Source organism: Miscanthus floridulus, chromosome 9 (genome assembly GCF_019320115.1).
Source record: "Miscanthus floridulus cultivar M001 chromosome 9, ASM1932011v1, whole genome shotgun sequence".
Classification (NCBI taxonomy): Eukaryota; Viridiplantae; Streptophyta; class Magnoliopsida; order Poales; family Poaceae; genus Miscanthus; species Miscanthus floridulus.
The window spans coordinates 74,838,573-74,846,432 of NC_089588.1; positions in this window are offsets into that span (position 1 = coordinate 74,838,573).

Here is a 7,860-nt window from a genome sequence, read left to right on the forward strand (position 1 = left end):
TTTGTGGGCTTGTGAACCTAGTGTTTGATCTAGAAAATGAGCTATAAGTGTTTAACTCAACATGGTACAAGATAACCCTTAAAATAAGGTGTGAAGAAGCTCATCCATGGATCAAACCGAGTTAAATATCCTTAGCAAGTATTCTAGATTGAACCAAATTTGGGAAAATGATCCACACCCCATTTATTGATAATGATAATCTTAACCTATCTAAAATTGAACCTATGTGGTCATTAATGTCAAAGGGGGAGAAATTGCACAAAGATAAGGTTGAATGACAAAGGGGGAGAACTTTGACATAGGGGGAGAGATATAACAAAGTAAGGGGATCAATTAAAATTTGAGCACACAAGTAGGGGAGCAAGCTCATATGCATTTGAATGTGCATTCACATATGCTTGCTTGCATTCAAAAAGTTTAAATTCAATATACATGCTTGTGTGGTGTATGCTAGTCGTAGGTTTGATTGATTAAATGAAAAACTAGCATACATAGGTGATAGTTAGATATGCCTTGCATTTGTTTTCACTAGTATTACTAGAACCTTGTATACAATGTTGATCTCATGAGGTATGTAGTTCTTGTTTTTGCAAGTGATATCTAACTAGCAATGGTGCTAAGGATAGTATATTTTGTGCACTCCGATTGGTATCACGCTTCAAAGATCCATCTCTTATACCATAGCATCATTTGGTTGACATTACTCTCCCACAACTCAAATCTATGCATATGTGCAAGCTTTCAATCGAAACTCTTAGCACATATGTAGGGGGAGCAAATGCTACCAATGGGGGTTCATGAAACTTTTCCAAATTCTTTACACATGGTAAAAATGCTTGGGCAGGCAACATGAATTCAAACTTGAATTTATTTCAAATCTTTGTGGAGGTTGTCATCAATTACCAAAAAGGGGAGATTGAAAGCCCTAGTTTGGTTTTGGCTAATTGATGAAACCTATTTGGACTAATCCTTGCATCTAAGTGTGTGACTAGATAGGATGGTCCAACCAAAAGTGAAGGAGCTAGGTGGCACTCATGGATGGAGATGACCACATGAAATGAAGTCCATGGTGGTGGTGTGGACATGTGATGATCAAGCTCTAGGACATGGAAAACAAGAAAGAGAAAAACAAAATGGCTCAAGGCAAAGGTGATATCAATAGGAACAGTTTGTTTTCGATGATCGAGACACTATAGGGAGTGTGATCACATTTATGATAGATGGTCGTACTATTAAGAGGGGAGCTCTTATCGGACAAATCGATCATCTAGCGCCACTAGGTGTTGGATAACATGCATATGTATTTTAGGCCTAGTGCACAGTCAGTGAGAAAGTGATTAACCTTTGAAAAATGATTGTAATATGCTAACACACTTGCACGTGATGGTGAAACACTTGGAGTGTTACCACATTTGCAACTTGGCTCGGGGTGCTATCCCAAGGCACCACAACCCCATGTTCGGTGCACCGCCACCCCTGTGGTCATGAGCGACTGGGCTAGGCTGTGAGGAAGGTGTTCTGGTGGGGCACCACCACCATGTCCGGTGGCACCGCCACCCCTAGGGTTGTGCCCACCTGATCTTTGTCGAGAAGCAGCAGAAGTGAGGGTGGCACTGGCATGTCCAGTGTACACTACCACAGTGAGGACGATGCACCGCCTAGTCACTATCATTGGGAGAGCGGTGCCACCACCATAATTATCTAGAGAGTAGTGGAAAATGACCTGGTCACCGTTGCGGTACTGTCACCCCTAGGGCGGTGCACCGTCTTTTTTTTCTAAAGGCTGGGGTTATCAGACAGCTAGTCAGTTTGTCACCGCCACCCTAGGGGTGGTGCCACCGCCACTTGTCTGGTGCCCCAACGGCTAGTGATGACCATTGGAGGAGCACCGCCACCCCCTGTCCGGTGATCGCACCGCCGTGTTCGGTGCCCTCGCAGAAAGTGGCTACAAGGGGTAATGACTCTAGTTGCTTGTGGGCTTATAAATAGAGGTGGTGGCTAGCCTTGGCCACACTCTTGGTACTTCTAACAGCTACATACACCCTTTGGGAGCTGAGCACATGACTCCACACAATTACACACTTGATTTGATCATCTTGAGTGAGATTGAAGAGCATCTAGTATATTGCTTAGTGGTCTAGCATCTTGTGGCACTAGTTGGACAATTTGGGCTGGTGAAGATATTGTTACTCTTGGTGTTTGCGGACACCTAGACAATCCGGTGATTGGTGGATCGTTGAGCAGAGGAAGGTGATTATCTCCGGCTCCGATCATTATGATTGTGAGGGGTTCTTGTGCCTTTTCTGGCAGAGCGCCAAAGTCAACTCTAGTGAATTACACGTGGCTTGTGGATCCTCATCTTATGTTCGTTGTGTGGCACCCGATTGTGGGTTAGGCGTGTGATGCCTATCAGCGCGTGAACCTCCAAATGAATGAATCACCACAACGGGGACTAGCTTGCTGGTAAGCAAGTGAACCTTGGAGGAAAAATTATTGTGTCTTGATTGTCTCCTTGGTATTCATTGGTATTCTTTGATTGATTACTTGCCACGGTGGTACATTTTCTCTACCACTCTCTTGCTTTACTTTGTGCATTTTCTTGTGTAGAGCTTGTGGTAGTTTCAGCTAGTTAGTGTAGCTAGTGTAGCTCTTTAGTTGTAGTTCTCTAGTTAGCTTATTCACCTAGGTGTAAATTAGTGACTTAGCCCTTGTGTGATATACTAAAGATCATAGAGATTAGAATTGGGTAGATGGCTTGCAACACAAGTGTAGTGCTAGTGCAAAATTTGCTTCGCCATCTTATTGACTATTCACTTGTCTTAATGTTGTTGTAGAATTTTTAATAGGCTTTTCACCCGCTCTAGCCATTAGGACCTTTCAACCATGGCTGGCAAAGAGGAGGGTGTTAGAGCCTAAGGAATTGATGCATGAGTTGAGACTCATTTTAAGTTGCTCTAGCCACCAAAGTGCTTAGTGAAATATTTTGAGATTAGCATACGTGCTTTGCAAGGTGCTTAGGGTAATAAGACCACCGCTTATGCGCTTGCTCTAGGTGTTAGGTCTAGTATTTAGTTAGGTTTGCATACATCTTTCCATAAGGTGTTTGTGTGCACCGTTTTTGTACTCGGAGGGGCTTGTTGTCTCGTGATACCATACACTACAAGAATCATGTTGATACATGACAAATTCCTTATGACAGTTTATGAAACTGTCATCACATACAGAATCTATGACGGTACTATGATGGTTTGAAAAATAAGGTGATAGCTCTGTGATGATCTGGATCATTTGTCGCCTCCCTAGTTGTCTATGACGCCTGAGAAGAAACATCATAGACTGATGTAGTAAGTAATGTCCCCGTGTTGATGATTTGTTCGAAGTTATTATATTCTTAAATTCAAATTTTAAATTATTCAAATAAAGTCGAATAGTTGATCATCATACAATATAGAACTATTATAATTTTTTTAAACATATCGTTATCCTACATGGCTACTATTCCGGTACATGTCAGCTCTCCTAGCACTGCAGTGTATAAAAAACTAAAAAATGTGGCGCACATAGGGATTGAACTTGAGACCTTTGGAACAAAGCAAAGTGTGCATTCAAATTGGAGAAGCAGCTGTTGGTGTTCGATTGGGGTGTTCTATTTCTTTTCATTTATAAAAAGCGAGCAAACCTGTAAAAAAAACTTGAAAAAATTGTGGAGCACAGGAATCGAACTGCGCACCTTTCTGGAAGGAAATGGAAAGAGCAAACCACTGGGACAAGCTTCGCTTAGTATATATTTCAGTGTTCGTTTCTTTTTTTTCAATTTTATACTGTGAGCCAACCTATAAAAAACTGAAAAAAACGTGGCACACAGGAGTCGAGCCTAGCACACTTGAAATGTAAGGGAGTGAGCAAACAACTGGGACATACATCCATTGGTCTCTATTAGAGTGTTCTATTCCTTTTCATCAATCTGAAGTGCTGAGAGAAAACATGTACAAAACTTGAAAAGTGTGATGCACACCAAAACAAAATGATGAAACCACTGGGACAAGCATGTGTTGGTGTCCAATGAAGTTTTTGCCTTTTTTTAACTCATATTCTCAAATTCAAATTTTATAACTAAATATATGAACAAGTGCAGTTTGCCTTTTTAATCTCTTGCTAAATTTTGTAACTAGTCTTTCTTCCTCATATTAACTCAAAATGTGATGGTTCTTTTTCCTAAAAGTTTCTAAAATCATGCTCTATCATTTCATTATGGTCTTACTGTTTTTTTAATTGTTGTTTATTTGCCATTTTATTTCTTAAGCAAATAGAGAACAACTGTTTTGAAGTTACCTTAGGAAAAATGCCTTGCATACTCTGAAACATTTTAAACAAGAAATAGCTTATATATATGTTTCTTTGTAGGAGTTCAAAAAAATTGCGAACTCATTTGATATTTTCTATCATTTAAATAATTTTCTACGTGCTTATCGAAATTAATTCCATATTAAACTGTACGTACTTCCAAAAGGACAAAAATTTACAAAGACAATATTTGTCGTTATACATTTCACTCTATCCCATAGCCTAGAGTTGTTAGGGAAAACATTCATTTGCTAGGGATAATTCATCATTCTATTTCTAAATTACCATAAAATAATTGTAATAATTCTAATTTTTGTCAAAAATTTTCTACAATTTTGCATGGTAACATGCTTTTATTAGATAATCCTTATATAAAAAACTCAAATGATTTTAACAAGGTGTAAGTTTACATTGTTCAAAACTGATACATCTCTCGTAGAGTTTTATGTGAACATGTGATAGACTTGTACAATTGTGAGCAGTGTATACTACAACTTTATCGGATAGAGAAATGAACAAAATAAAAGTTCTAGATCTTGATGAGTTCTACAACTTTATAGTTTACGATATTTTCATTTGAAATTTGTTATCCAAAAATTATTTTTGAAGTTCTTATATTTTGAAATTCAAATTTTGAATTGTTTGAACAAAGTCGGATGGAGAACTGATCAAAATAAAAGTTGTAAATGTCAATGAGTTGTAGAACTATGTTGTTGCTGACTTTTCCATTTGAAATCACTAGTATAATGGCCGTGCTAACGCAACAATAATATTTAGGTATATACAAATTAGAACTAAAATATATGAAACTAAAACAAAAAGAAACATAGGAATATAAGCATGCAGGGCCAAGAGCATGTAGCCCTCATGGTTGTACTGTTAGTCCCAGCTTTTGCCATTAGATAAGTCCTTAGGGAGGGCCAAGAGCATCATATATATAAGCCAATTGCTCTCTCACCCTATAGTCCAGTTGCTAAAAGCAAGTTTTACCATTCATTCCATAGAACCATTAGTCATCATTCAAATCATGTATAATTAAATTGAGCGCTAACAATTACCCATATGCAAGTAACCCATAGGTGTCATGGTTCTAAGGTAACAACTACTAGGATGTCCTTACGGGTAATCAAATTAGACACATGCAAAATGATTAAGTTATTAAGGGTGATTAGGACAACAAGGTATATCCCATATTATACTTGCCTTGCACAAAGGGTTCCTGCTGATCTGGGCTGTACTCCTGGTAACCCGTGAATTGCTCGCCGTCTGAACGCGACCAACACAGCAACATACAAGCATCTATAGACAATCATACAAAGCAAACAAACCTATGATTAGAACAATACACCAATAGTATAAAAACAAGATTAATGGTTTATAAAATGAATCTACATCTGGCTATGAACACACAGACACGAAGATCACTAAAATCAGATCTAAAACATGAAAGCTATGAACTAAACAAGATTTCCTATAGTAGTTTAATAGATTAAATCTAGCCATGAATTTTAAAAGTTGAAAACATGATTAACAGTGTTATAAACATGTAGATTACTTAATTATGAACCTAAGACAACTTGAACGGATCAAATCAGATCTAAAATGGATGAAATATGACGAAAACATGAACTAGATGGCAAATCTATAAATAAACTGATCTATATTATGCTCTTCAAATAGGAAAACGTATTTTCAGAGAGGCGCTAAGGATTGCGGGTGGAATTTTAAAATAGCCGAGGGGCTCTTTAATAACGTGATCGGTGAAGAGGTATGGCCACATCTGGGCCATTGGATCTAGATTGGTTGGTTCAGATTAGATCTGAGAGGGAGGCAGTGGAAGTCGTCGGCCATAATAGAAGTCGACGCAGTGGATGGCCATGGGCGGTGGCAAGGGTGGTTGCCGGCGCACATGAAACTAGCCCTAGAGGCCATGAAACGGCTCAGGAAAAGTGCTAGGAGAAAGAGGGGGATGAGGGGATCTCACCGCAGACGAAAACAAGGACAGAGGCGAATCTGAGACGGTGAGCGGCTTAGAATGGCGGATGGCAATGCTCTGCAAAATCTGACGATGAGGAGTCAGTGACTGGAAACGTAAAGCAACAAAGGAAATACCCTAGTGGATTTCTTACGGCACCAAGAATATTGACGAAGGTCGAAAAGCAACAAAGAAGCAGTGGAGCAACAACCAAGAGGTGACGGCGAGACTAAAATTGGTGGCTATAGGGTCTAGGAAAGGGCGGCAGCTCGTAGATGGGAAAGGGGCGTGAGGTGGGGGCGATAGCTTTTATAGGGCACCCAGACGTGGCACGTGCACCCAAGGCTTCGGAAAAACAGGTGTCGGGTGCGGTAGGATAAGCATTTGGTGGCGTCTAACTCAAGCGAAGGGGATGGAGGGAGGTAGGGAGTGACACTTTAGCGGCAGGACCTACACGTCAGTGAAACAAGGAGCGAGCGCTCAAATCTCTTGGCTGTTGGGATAAAGTGGCGTGCGTGGCTTCAAAGCTAGGCCTACCCAAGAAGGAAAGAGGTGCTCAGGCCTACGGGGAAGGGAAGGGAAAATAGGTTGGCTAGGCCAAAGCCAAGAGAGGGAGGAAGGAAAGGAAAGGAAATTTGCTTTTTCTTTTTATTTTCAGAGTTTTACAAATCCTATTTCAAAAGCATTTGAAATCCCTTTTGTGATTTGGTTAAAACCAGTCATCACATTAATGAAAGTACAACATCATGAATGCATCAACATGTATCTATCCTTATAGTGGATTTTAATTTCATAAAAAATATTATTTCCCTAAGTTTGAATGCTCACAAAAATGTATAAATAAATAAATTTTGCCCTATTTTAAAATGATGAAAATTTTAGGGTGTTACAATTCTACCCTCTTAAAAGAATCTCGTCCTCAAGATTGGATGGTGCTTACTCAAACAACTGCGGGTATGCTTTCCTCAGATCCTCTTCTCTTTCCCAAGCAGCCTCATCCTCTGTGTACCAATTCCACTGTACCTTGCACATCTTTATAACCCTTTCTGTTGTCTCTAAGATCTTTATCGGGTATTCCTCATATGTGATATCCTCCTTAACAACAAGTTCTTCTAAAGGTGTTTTCTCTTTTGGCACTTGTAGACACTTCATGAAACACATCATGCACACCTGACAGACTCTCAGGCAGTTCTAGTTGGTAGGCCACTTCTCCATGTCTCTCTAGAATCTTGAAGGGACCAATGTACCTTGGTGCTAACTTTCCTTTCATATTGAACTTCTTCACACTTCTCATTGGTGACACCTTCAAGTACACATAATCCCTTACTTTGAAAGTCAACTCTCATCTTTGGGTATCAGCATAACTCTTTTGTCGGGACCGTGCCACTCTCAAGTTGTCTCTTATCATCCTCACTTGTTCCTTGACACCTCTAAGAACATACGATCCAAACACCTGAGTCTTTCCTATTTGGTTCCAAAATAGAAGGGTTCTACACTTACATCCATATAAAGCCTCAAAAGGTGCCATCTTGAGACACTTC